Source organism: Ursus americanus, chromosome 23, assembly GCF_024610735.1.
Source record: "Ursus americanus isolate L20-20 chromosome 23, mUrsAme1.1.p, whole genome shotgun sequence".
Classification (NCBI taxonomy): domain Eukaryota; kingdom Metazoa; phylum Chordata; class Mammalia; order Carnivora; family Ursidae; genus Ursus; species Ursus americanus.
The window spans coordinates 8,267,241-8,280,481 of record NC_142149.1 but is presented as its reverse complement, the minus strand read 5'-3'; the positions used below and the strand labels follow the sequence as shown (position 1 = coordinate 8,280,481).

At 48.4% G+C, this 13,241-nt stretch overlaps 1 long non-coding RNA gene across 2 annotated transcripts in view; it reads right to left on the bottom strand.

Annotated features, from left to right (window-relative positions):
• LOC123803115 (uncharacterized) overlaps nucleotides 1–13,241 on the bottom strand; it is a 153,958-nt gene that overhangs the window by 92,514 nt on the left and 48,203 nt on the right. Inside the window, exon 2 of one of the 2 annotated variants that reach the window (XR_015721248.1) lies at nucleotides 8,358–8,450. The exons of the other annotated variant lie outside the window; for it this stretch is intronic. This is a non-coding gene — a long non-coding RNA (uncharacterized LOC123803115). The remainder of the gene's footprint in view (nucleotides 1–8,357; nucleotides 8,451–13,241) is intronic. 2 annotated transcript variants of the gene reach the window in all.

Genomic DNA, 13,241 nt, shown 5'->3' with positions numbered 1-13,241 from the left:
AGATCCATCGAAGACAGAGAGACCAAGACTGCGGCAGCCTCAGCCAACCGCGCTCCCAGGGGGAGTTTTGTAATGGAGGAAGAAGATTTTGAAATAACTCTCTTCTGGCCAGTGAGGAATAAATCTCAGTTTCTGGTCAGAGGCTGAGACTAACTGGCTCTTGCAGTCACTCAGGAGAGAAATCCAGCATCTCTCCCCTGCCGAGCCCCATCCGCACCCCGGGCCACCAGGGAAAGGACCGTTTCCACAGCTGAATCCAGCCGGCTTTGAGAGGGCCTTCAAGGAATCGAGAAGTCCAACGCTTGATGCTTGCTGTGATTTCTCAGCCATCGTGCGTGTTGGTTCATGCAAGCCACAGCCCGCGTGCAAGTTTCGTTCCTGGATTTCAACCCCATGCTTCCCCTACCCCACCTCCCACCTCCAGCACACACGTACTCCCATTAGCAGTCGGGAGCTGATTAGACAACGGCAGTAAAAGTCCTTTCAAAACTGCCGGGAACAGGGGTGTCTGGGCGGCTCAGTCCGTGAAGCGTCTGCCTTCGGCTCAGGTCATGATCCCAGGGTCCTGGGATCGAGGCCCGCGTCGGGCTCCATTCTTAGCGGGGAGTCTGCTTCTCCCTCTGCCTTTGTCCTAACCCCCCACCCCCTGCTCATGGTCTCTGTCTCTCAAATAAACAAGTAAAATCATTTAAAAAAAGACTGCTGGAAACAGATGCAAAGTGGCCTGTTGTTCTTCCTCTCCATCCAGATCAACGGGACTCTCCGCCCCGGGTCCACACAGACGCACACCCCACCCGGCGCCTAGCGTGTTGAGAACACTCAAGGAAAGGACGGTGAAGAGTGGGTAGCAGTGATAAGAGATTCTGCCATACAGCCTGCACCCTAAAGACATTCTGGATTCCTCTCTTGATGGCCGCCACACCCTTCCTCCGAGCTCATAGGCCAAAAGGAGACAGATCACAGAGAGAAGTTATTCCCACTTGTAACACTGAAGCAAAAGAGACCCCTTAACATTTACTTACTGAGCACTCACTCTGTCCCCAGATGCCAAAAATGCAAAACAAAGAACCCATGTTCCCTTCTTTCCTCTCTAGGAGGACAGAGTCCCTAAAGATAACAGATGAACGAATGTATTTTAAAATGACAATAACATCCATCCTCCTTTCTCTGACCATTAAGACCTTATGTGATCTGGTCCCCACCTACTTTTCTGAACAGATGCCACATGACTTTTGCCTCATTCACTCCACTCTAGCCATGCTGGTCTTCTGGCCGATTCTTAAACATGCTAAGAATGTTCCTGCCTTGGGGACTTGGCATTTTCTATTCTCTCTGTCTGGAATGTTCTCCCCAAAGACATGCTAATGACTTGCTCCCATACTTCATTCAGTCTCTGCCCTCCTGTGTCCCTCTGGGGAGGCCCCCTGGCCATTCTACTTGGGACAGCCCTGTGGTTTCTCCATCTGTCCTCTTTTCCTGCTTAATTTTTTTCCCAGTGCATCACTGTCTGACATGAATGGTACAGATGTATTTATTATCTGTCTCCCTCACTGCAAGTAAACCTCATAAGGGCACCAACTTTGCTTTTTTGTTCCCTGCTATATGCCTAATGCCTAACATATAATAAGTACACAATGGATATTAAGTGGATAAATAAATGCTACAATAATATCAGAGTGCAACATAATCTGTCCAAATCCCTCCCAGGCTATGACATGAATACCGCACTTGCAGCATCTCCCTTTCCTGGAAAGGCTCCCCTAAGTACAGTCCTGAGGATCAGATCGTCTTTCCCTGATGACATTTATTGTAGGATAATGTCTGGAGAAGATGTGCTTCTCTGGAAAAAGAACTTTACACCAATGTACAGTGAAATCTCAGAAAACGGCTCCAAATCGTATAAAAACACAACATGGTGATTTTTCTAAACTAGCAGCTGCAGAGTCGCAGAAAACTCAGATGTGAATGCCCAGCAACAAGGCAAAACAAAGTCACGATGGTGCCACGGAAGTGGGAGCAGAAACCGGAGTATCTTCTACCAGCCCCCCTTTATTCCCCCAAGCAGTTCCTAAGACAGATTACAGGGGCTCTAGCCATTTAGAGGCACAGTGTAAAATGTAAATTCCAAAACTTACCGAGAAAAGCTGGGAAATACAAAATGAAGTCAATGAGAGCACAGTTCTCTGCTGACACCAAAGCTTCAAAGCTTAGAGAAAGCGTCGCCACCAGCCTGTGACACACAGCACACAGACTCAGCCCTCCCCAGCAGTCCACTGCAGCAGCACAAGCATCCCTTTTGGCTTGCCTGGTGCTGGGTTCAAGGCACTTTGGCATGGCGGCGGGCTTTTAAAAATTTGTTATAAAGATAATGTGTGACCAACTCAATCTGATCAGAGAAGAAAAGAAAAGAGTGATGATTCAAGATGCAGCAGGAAATGAGGAAATAAAGACTTATGATGGAAAAGTCTAGAAAGAATAGAACAAGACTGAAGCATCGTTATTGAATCTGATAGAAAAGGGATGCCCTGAAGCCGGGTGGGACACGTGCAGGTGAGACCCATGAGTTCCCTGCTTTCTCTGAGCCCAGTCTACTCCAGCCACCGCCACAGCCGGTGACACTGCTGTCAGAGAAAGAGCCAGGGGAGCTAACGTTTCCCCGCCACTCTGCCTTGACGGCTACAGGACACTGGTCAGGAGAGCACGAATAACCACCACAGGAGCAATAATGATAATAACCGACTGTTTGGAGGGCTTCCCGGGTCAGCAAGACGCCAAGCATCTCACGTTCAAGATCTCAGTTCATCTGCCAACAATTTATGAGACCAAAAGTGGACTCGTCCTGCCTTCCAGGCACATTACATAGTTTCTCTATGGCTGCGCTCCCTGGGATTCAAACCTGGGGCCGCCTGACCCTTCAGACCAAGAGACCCTCTCCCCACCTGCTCCTCGTCTACATAATGGCCTTCAGGCTTCCGACCCTGCACACCTCGCAGGGCCACTGTGAGGGACAAATGACATGTCCTATTGAAGTGCCTCACAGGGGCGCCTGGGTGGCTCAGTTGGCAAAGTGTCTGCCTTCGGTTCAGGTCATGATCCCAGCTCAGATCATGATCCCAGCGCGGCCCCCTGCTCGGCGGGGAGTCTGTTTCTCCCTCTGCCCCTCCCCTGCTCCTGCTCTCTCTCTCTCTCTCTCTCCCTCTCTCTTTCTCTCAAATAAATAAATAAAATCTTTAAAAAAGAATGAAAGAGCTTCATAAAGGGGAGAGCGTGGTCTAGTTGTCCCTTCTTCAAATCCACACCGCGGGCCCCTTCCGGGCCAGTCCTGGCGGTGACCAGGAAAGACGAAGGTCAAGGCCTCCGGGGCACGCTGCCAGCGGACAACGCAGAGAGAACTAAGGTGAGTGGTACAAAGGGCTAGGAGGAAAAGCAGAACAGGCCAGGACAAGTGACGGTGAGCTGGTGAGATGCCATCTTGCACAAAGTCGGCGGGGAGGGCCTCCCTGGGGAGAGAACATTCGAACAGACGGCGCCCAGCCCTGGGCCCTTCTAGGGGAAGAGCACTTGAGGCAACAGAATGGTACGAGCAAATGACTGAAGACCAGTGAGGGGAAGGGTGGGCATGAGGTTGGGAGGCAGCGAGGGCCGAGACTTGGGACTGTCCTCTTGCAAGGTGGGAAGTGGCAGGGGAGCGGTTGGTCACGGAAGCAGGTTCTGGCTCGCTTGAGGGCCAGCCGCTGCTGACTTCCCCGAGCCGCGCAGAAACAGCCCAGGCTGACCCAGCCAGGGCTCTGCCCTGGCCTTCGACTCCTCTCTTTACCCCCTTTGCAATCTGCATGTTAGCAGCCGAGAACAGAGACCAGGGAACAGGGAAGTTGGCCCAGGTGCCTCCCACCAGCTCCCCCCCCCCACCCGTCCCTGCTTATTTGCATGAGATAACAGCAGTCAGTAACTCACTGCAATGGAACAACGGAAACCCAGGCATAGAGAGCAAGGGCATCCCAAAGGAGGAAATGATAAGGGTGAGAGGTAATGTGTTAAAGCGAAAAGGGAGCTGGATTAATCAGGGTGCAGACTGGACTTAACCAAATGTGATTCTCCACGTTCCCGTGAGCAACACCCAATGCAAAACTATTTGCATGCCCCCGCTGTGTAGACATCTGCTAACACTGCAAGGGGACACCTAATTCAAAGGCACAAAGTAATTGCTGGGTCGGCGTGAGGTTCAGAGGTGGCAGTAAATGGGTCCACACGGTTCTGATTTCTCTCCTTGAGGTCAGTCTTCTGGAAGGTCTCTCTTTCCAGGATAACAGCCAGCACCGTTGCTTTGCTCTGGGGCAGCACTCGGCCACAGAGGGGCCAGGCTCCAGGCTTCCTTCAACGCTGGACCCTCGGCGTGTGTCTCGGCATGGTGTGAAGAGGAATTGCATGGGCTAAGGAGGGCATGATTTCAGACAGAAGGTTCCCTTTCGCCCTCAGAAGGAACCAAGCCCATGGACAACTAGATGGCAGATTTCCAGCCTCCAGACCTGTGAGACATTACGTTTCTGCTGTCTCAGCCTCCCGATCTGGGATTTGTGATGGCAGCCCAGGGAACAGACACACTCGCCAACAACAGCTCGCACCCCACGGCTTGTCTCTGGTGACTGTTGTGTTTCCCCAGGCCTTCCCTGCAGAGGACGCTCATGGAACTGAAGTTGTGGACAACTCCCGTACGGTTATGCAAGGTGCTGGGCTCTCCGCTCCTGGTTCTCCAGTGAGCGCTGGTGACACGGCCCCCTCACTGCCCCCTTTGTCCAAGGCACTATGTGAGGACTAGGTCATTTCATCCTTGTGCTATTGTTTCCTCCACTTTACAGGTGAGGAAACCAGGACGTTAGTTAGTACCTGACATTAATGATGGGTGGCTGGGGACTCTGGAGCACCTCGGCCAAAGAAGAGTCCTCAGGAGAAGAGCTCTGCTCATAGTTGGTGGGAAACGGTGCTCATGGAGCTGTGAGTTCTTCCGACCCAAGGAAACACATCCCAGACGAGGAAGAAGTAGGCGGTCAGGCCAAAGTTCCAAGCCTGGCTCTGCACGCCCCCCCCCCCCCCAACAGCCATTTGGCCTTGGGCACATGGATTCCAGAGCTTTCTCCATGAAGAGGGTATTCACAGGAATGTCCATGCATCATAGGAATTCAGCATCCCTAGAACCCACCCACCTACTCATTGCAAGCAACACCTTCTTAAAGGGCCTCCCAGATCGTCCCACATGTTCCAAACATCCCTTAGGGGACACTGCCCTACCTAGGGGAGCGCCACTGGATCCCTCTGAGTCTCCTCCACTTCGCCCCTAGAATGAGAAAGAGACGATCCTTTTGTCCAGGTCCTGAGAGCCTAGAGATTTTCCAACTACAGAGAGCAAGCGTTCTCAAGCTCGGCACCACGACGCTGTGGACTAGATGAGTGTTTATCGTGGGGGTCTGTCCTGTGTGCTCTGCGTTCAGCTGCATCCCTGGCTTCCACCCATGACATGCCAGGAGCACCCCTCCACCAAGATGTGACAATCACAAATGTCTCTAGACATCGTCACATGTCCCCTGGGGGGCAAAATCGCCCCCAGTTGAGAACCACTGTTCAAGAACACTCAGAACAGTACGAGGTTTGTAGTGGGGCTAGAAGGATTGTAACTATGGTGGTGAAGACATGCAGCTTTCTTCTGATTCTATCCAGTGACGACAACCAATCCATTCAATCAGGCGGTGACATTGGCCCGCCGACCTCCAATAGCACCGGCATAAGGTGGGCAGACAACAGACTTTCTTATCGATTCCAAAGATGGAGTGTACTTATTGCCATTGTCCTCCTCTTGCCAATTTTTAAAAATTTTCCTCTTATTTTTTTTTTTTTTTAAAGATTTTATTTATTTATTTGACAGAGAGAGACAGCCAGCGAGAGAGGGAACACAGCAGGGGGAGTGGGAGAGGAAGAAGCAGGCTCACAGCAGAGGAGCCCGATGTGGGACTCGATCCCGGTACGCCGGGACCACGCCCTGAGCCGAAGGCAGACGCTTTAACGACTGCGCTACCCAGGCGCCCCTCCTCTTATTTTTTAAGTAGGATCCACGCCCAACATGGGGCTTGAACTCACAACCGTGAGATCAAGAGTCACAGTCTCTACCCACTGAGCCAGCCAGGCGACTCCTCTCCTGCCAGTTTTAAGAGCCCTTGACAGAAGCGCCGGCCTCCCCTCCGACCCCTCCCTCTCCATCAGCTCTCTGATGCTCCCTGGCCCAGTTCAGTACTTAATCCCCCATTTGCCATTTCCTCTCCATGCTCACCGCCACCACCCGAGGCAAAGTGCATCCTTCATCCACACACCCTAGAAATTTCTCGAGAAAGACCCTGGTCTTCTCATCTTCCTCCTTCAATCCTTCCATCTCCTCCCGTCAAGACAACATTCCCCATGGGGCACCTGGGTGGCACAGTGGTTAAGTGTCTGCCTTCGGCTCAGGGCGTGATCCCGGCGTTATGGGATCGAGCCCCACATCAGGCTCTTCCGCAATGAGCCTGTTTCTTCCTCTCCCACTCCCCCTGCTTGTGTTCCCTCTCTTGCTGGCTGTCTCTATCTCTGTCAAATAAATAAATAAAATCTTTAAAAAAAAAAAGACAACATTCCCCGGACACCACGTTGATGTTCCATATACCCAAATCAAGAACCTTTCACTGACTTTCAACTCCCCTTTCTCCTGTTTCACCTTCCCACACTGGCAGCCATACGTCCTGCATCCCTAAGATGCGTCCTGTCCCATTGCATTCTGCGTCATGCATTCCAGCTACATCTTCCTGTGCAGTGCGTGTCTTTCTCCCCACTCCCTTCCCATTCCTCCCGTCCCAGCGCAAACTCAGCCTTCCCCAAAGCCTTGTTGAATTTCTCCAACCCCCGATGACATTTCCCTTCATCAAATTCTATTACAGGTATGGTCATTTCCATACAGCAGAACATATATTCATTGTTTAAATCCAGGATTGCCTTTTTTTTTTAAAATCCTGGGATGATTAGATGAACAAAAATATTATTTCTATGGTATGAAGCTCAGTCCCCCCCATGCCACCCCAGCAAAGACACCTGGCTTATTCTGTCCTTCAGATTTTTACTTAAATGTCACCTTCTTCGCACCACCTTCTCTGACCACGGTGTTTAAAGTTGCATCTCCCCTGGGACGCCCAAGCAACCCATCATCTCGCCTGCTGGGGACGTGGCAGCTAGAGACTGATGAGCTGTTGTTTTCACGGAGCTCATGGGAGCGGACATATTTCCTTGGACGTCAACTACATTCCCTTCATTCCCTTATTTTGTTCATAGTTCAGTATCAGTCTGTTCTCGGTATTGTATGATGACTCCACATCAGTGTCCATGACCTTCACTTTAATCTCAAAGGCAAGAATCTCCTCGGGTCTTTTTCAGGGAACTTTTTATTCTAAAATAGTTCTCAATTCACAGAAAAGCTGTGAGGTTGGTATGGCAAGTTCCCATATACCCCACCCCATTTCCCCTATCACGAACACCTGACATTACTATGGTTTATTGAACCAATATTGATGCATTATTATTATTAAATGAAACCCATACATTTTTCAGAGGTCCCTAGTCCTTCCTGATGTCCCTTTTCTGTGCCGATTTCTCAGCCAGGATACATCACGTGTAGTCACCACGTCACCTCACATGCTTCTTGGCTGCGACATTTTCAAGTTTCCCTTGTTTGTCATGACCTTGGCAGTTTTGAAGGGTACTGGTCAGATATTTTGTAGAATTTCCCTCCAGCTTTATTTGACGTTTTTCTCCTGGTAAGACCGGAGTTACGAGTTTGGGGAAAGAAGACCATGGAGGGGAAGTGCCATCCTTCTCACCTCATCTCAAGGCTACATGCTCTGGACATGTTTTATTGCTGTTGATACTGACCTTGACCTCCCGGCTGAGGTAGCATTCATCAGGCTTCTCCACCGCGAAGATCCCTCTCTCGCCTCCTTTCCTGACTGTGCTCTTCGGAGGGAAGTCGCTGGGTTCTATCTCCATGATGGCAGAGTATCTACATAAATTATTTGAAATTCTTCTGCACAGAGAATGGTCTTCCCCAGTTATTTATTTATTCAATCATTTATTTACATCAGTATGGACTCATGGATATTTATTTTATACTTTGGTTTATAATCCAATACCACATTATTTATTTTCTTGCTCAAATTGTTTCAGCTTTGGCCATTGAGAGCGCTTTCCTTTTGGTTCCCGTGTTCCCTTGACGTACCCTCATCATTGTGTGTATGTGTATTCTGGTTTTCGTTTTGTTTTATTTGTTTGTAGTTTAGGCATTCCCTTACTTTCTGGCAGTACAGACGCTCCAGGCTCATCTTGGATATTTCCTGCCTTGGCCCTGGAAGCAGCCATTTCTCGATGGACCCTGGTTCTTCTTACTGGAGAATAGGACCAGAAACAAAGGGGGATTCAGTGTGCTCACTGGTAGTGCGGCAATGTTACTTCTAAATCCTCTCAGCAGACAGAGCAAGGAAACATATTTATATACTAATCCATGTTTGCACACACACACATTTATAAACGTTTCTGTATGTAAACATCTGTATCTATATTAAGCTAAACTTGAGTTCACACTGATATTTCCAACTCTAATCCATTACGGCATGAATCATTCTAGCCTCCTCCCTTTGCTTATCTGAAAAGCCCACTCCCACAGTGAGAAGCTGGCCTCCCACCATCCGCTGTCCATTTATTTACTTGTTCAGTTCCAGTAAACACGTATAGCAGTATGAGAACTATTAGCCCATGCCCCCATGGGGACCAGCTTTATGAACCATTGTGTGCAGTCCCTTTTGCCCTTAGTCTTACAGAGGCATTTCCAAAGTCCCATAGGTCCACACCTTTCGCTCCCCAACCCTTCCGTGAGATTGCTGCATGTATTTCCAACATGGTTAGTTTCTTCTATCGCATTCTGCAATCCAGCCTAGCATCCTCCAAATTCCCAAATAATTTTTCTTTTTTTTTTTTTTTTAAGATTTATTTATTTATTTGAGAGAGAAAATGAGTGCAGGGGAGAGGGACAGAAGGAGAGGCAGACTCCCCACTGAGCATGGAGCCAGACATGGGGCTCAATCCCATGACCCACGGGGACCTTGACCTGAGCTGAAATCATGAGTTGGACGCTCAACCGACTGAGCCACCCAGGTGCCCCCCAAATAATTTTTTCAATTGCATACATTAAGGTTTGTTTCTGGGCTGTAAAGTTCTATGGGTTTTGGCAAATGCACGGGGTCATGTATACACCATTACCAAACCTAACACAATTGTTCCATTGCCCTAAATCTCCCCCGTGCTTTGCTTATTCAGCGGTCCTTCCCTCCTGAACCTCTGGCAATCACTGATTTTTTTTTTCGCTGTTTTTGCCATCTGTATTTTTGCCTTTTCCAGAATATCATAAAAATGGACTCGCGGGCATGTAGACTGGTTCCTTTCACTTAGCGATATGCATGGAGGACCCACCCATGCTTCTGTATGGCCTGATAGTTCATTCCTTTTTGCCACCGAATAGTATTCCATTGATCATTGTAGGTACCCGCCACGGTTTCTCGATCCCTTTCACCTATTGGAGGACTTCATACTCGCTTCCCGTTTTTGGTGACCGTGAATAAAGCTGTTATAAACATTTGTGTGCAGGGCATACGTTTTCAAATCAGCTAGGTAAATGTCCAGGAGCACGGTTGCTGGATTGCATGGTAAAACTGTGTTAAACTCTGTAAGACCGTCCTTGTTTATTTGGGAGTTTTGTTCATTTATCTGGTTGGTTGTTTTTACCAATGCTCAGGACTGAGACATCGTGGACAAACACTCGATAAATAACATTTTATGTATCAAGGATCTAACGGTCAGCTGCTTATAGACCCAGTTCCTATGAGAGCAGCTTTGTTCGTAACTGGAGGAAAGGACGTCCCTGGCATAACCCCCTTCACTGCCAGAATCAAGGAGTCAGGATGTCTCAGCATCAAACCTGCCGAGGGGTCATACGCTGTGTCTTCTTCTGCACCTCAATTCCTTTCAACTTAGCCATGCCTTATGGGAAGTTTCTGAGATAATACATGTGAAAGGAATATTAATCACGATTAACTGCTAAACCATCAGTTAATGTTAAATTGTGTGGCCCAACTGAAAACCTTCTTGTCTCCATTTGATTATTTACTGTATCCTTGCTCCTTAGGCAGCTGTTTTCCCAAATCCAAACATGCTTGCTGCCACACCCCAGAGAGAAGAGAAGCCCATTTTTTTCCAGAGGGGAAAAAAAAGTAGCGTTAAAGAGCCTGAGCTCATTTAGAAAGTATCAGATCTCTCCAGCAGGATCTGGCTCCCTCCCATGCACAGAAGGACAAAAGATCCTGTCCCTCTTCTTTTCCAGTGTGTCGTGGGACAAGAGGGGACCTGGGATATGTCTGGATTCTCCTGCCCAGATTTAGCCCACAGCAGTGGGTGTGCGACTTGAGCACGCATTCAAATTCCCTAGATGTTAAAACTCAGGCTGCTAGGACCCACCCCCACAGTGCCTTATTCAGTAGGTCTGAGTTCAGTAGAACTCTCTAACAAGTTCCCAGATGATGAGATGCTGTTGGTCCTGGGCACGTCGTGAATCCCCCAGAGGATTATCCTTCATGTGACCAACACACCCAAGCCATCACTAGGAATTTGCCTTCACTGCTCAGATGGAAGAAAAAGCTAGATGGAAGAGCTAGGGAAGGTTGAACTTAGGGCAGGAGGGCCAAGGAGTCTGGCACTTTGACACTGGGCACGCAAGTCACCTGCTACTCTGGAAATGGCTCCCTACTGTGGAAATACAGACTTTGGGAGATGAAATGGATTGTGGTGGCCAAAACGCCTTTGCTATAAAAGGGCAGGAAGTGAACCCAGTGGGTGGAAGCAACTCACACAGCAAACCAGGGCAGAGCCACAGTGACCTCAATCTTCTGGCTCTTTCGATAGCAGTAGAGCTACTCTTCCCTTGCTCAAGGCAGCACAAGTGACTTCTGTGCTCAGAGGTGAGGAGGGCAGAAGCAAACCCATTCCTGAAATGATGATGCTTGAGTTGTCATCTCAACGGGAAGTGAACAAAACATGGCTCCTCCCTCCATCCACCCCTTCCAAACACACACACACACACACACACACACACACACACACACACACACACACACGGTTCATGAGGGTCAGCACTCCAAAGAGACGGAGGGTAGGAAATGGGCAAGTAGGGAAGATGAAGGATCATCGTTTCTCAGAGCAATAACTCCTGTTGGACCACACAGGACAAAGAACTCCAAGCTTCTAGAAGATGAGACTACTAAAATTCTCAGTTGAAAAACCAAAGGGGGCAGATTTGATGCCTTCAGCTCCTCTCCCCAAATAAAGGAACTCTGGCCGTCCTGTTTCTGTGACCCTGGACATTGCTCGCCAGAGGCATTCACCATATTTGTGGAAAATGAGTAACTTCCCATCACCATGTCCAGAACCCGGATCTCAGAGCGCCTCTAAAAGGAGAGATGAGGGATGGGCAAAGGAAGGGGGATGGGGGAGGAGAGGCTTTGGCTGCTTTTCCTTAGATTTAAAATATTATTAGATGATTTCCTTGAATTTCTAACAAGCAGGTTGAAGTTTAAATTACAAGATCTCTAACAGAGTCAGAATCCAAATGCCCAGGAGTCCACAGACAACAATTGCCACGGCCGGATGGGTTTCAGGTTTGTTCTTTGCAAAAACAAAGCTCCCATTGAGTGGTGGGGAGGAGGAGAGCCCGGGGAGGGTTTTCATTACCCCGACCCCCATCTCCACGGCCAGGGGAGGACGCAGAAGGAAGAAAGCATAGCCCACTGGTCAACGAGCTGCCAAGGATGACACTTCACAGGGAGGCACGCACCTGCTATTTGTGGCTCCTCTGGAGCAGGGTGGGGACAGAAGACAAAGATGAGAAAAGAAAGAACCAAGCCCAGCAGTGCAAGCTCATGGATTCAACAAAAATAAAAAACAGCACAAACCTCAGAGCAGCGACTAGGTTCTTGGTAGCAGACAACCATGCCCAAGCCATGATCTGTGTGCGAGACGGCTTGCTGAGGTCTTACGAGCGGAGGTTTGGTTCACACTTCCTTCATCCTGTCGATGAAGACTGTGCGAAACTATTCAGCCGGGACTTCTCATTTAATCCATTCTCTAGAGGCAGTGCAGTAAAGTGGTCACAGAGCCAGGGTTTGGGGTGAGGATTTTAATCCTGCTTGGGATAATTCATAATAAATTACGCCCAAGTCCCCTGTGTCCCCTAGGCCTTTTGCGAGCATTTAAATGCAAACATATGTAACTGTTAGCAGCCTTCCTAGCACTTGGAAACCCCGGACAACTTGTAGCTACTTGTCATCTGTTCCTTCGTACCTTGAGAGAAGAGGCGCTGAGCAGCATGGCGACTTCCATGAGCCTTTGACCACTCTTGGGATCATCTTCCACTGAAGGACCTTCAGCCGATTGCTTTCTTGCTCAAGTTTCAACATTTCCAGTTTCTTCTCCAGAACAGCTGGTCCCAATCTACTAAATAACCCCTTTGCACACTTGAAGACCATTATTAAGATTCCCTTTGGCCATAAACATATGAAGAAGTGTTTAACAGATGAAAAAAATGTTTAACCTCCCTGGTAATCAAAGAAATCCAAATCAAAACAACAAAATGCAATCTTTGCCTATCAATTTGGTAACTTTTTTTAATGATAGTACTCCATGCTGGTGAGAGTAGGGTAAGGCGGCAATTTCGTACATTGCTGGTGGGAACATAAATTGGTACAGTCTTTCTGGAAAGCAATTTGGCAATATGTTATCAAGACCCTGAAAATTGTCCTTACCCTTTTACCCAGTAATTTCACTTCTGGGAATCTATCTCAAGGAAATAATCAAAGAATCGGACACAGATTTCTGCTCCGTGGGATTTGTTCTAACACACGGTATTTTGATTTGTGAATAAGTAAAACCACCCAGAAGTTCAGGGATGCCGTGACACATATTAACAAGTTATTAAAAGTCATGTTAACAAGGAATATTCGAGGACACGCAGAGTGGTCACCATAAAATGGGAAACACAAGCACACACAACAGGATCAAAAATAAACACGGTAGGATTTTAATGATATAATGACATATATTTATACTTTTAATGTGCATAGGGAAAGGCTAGA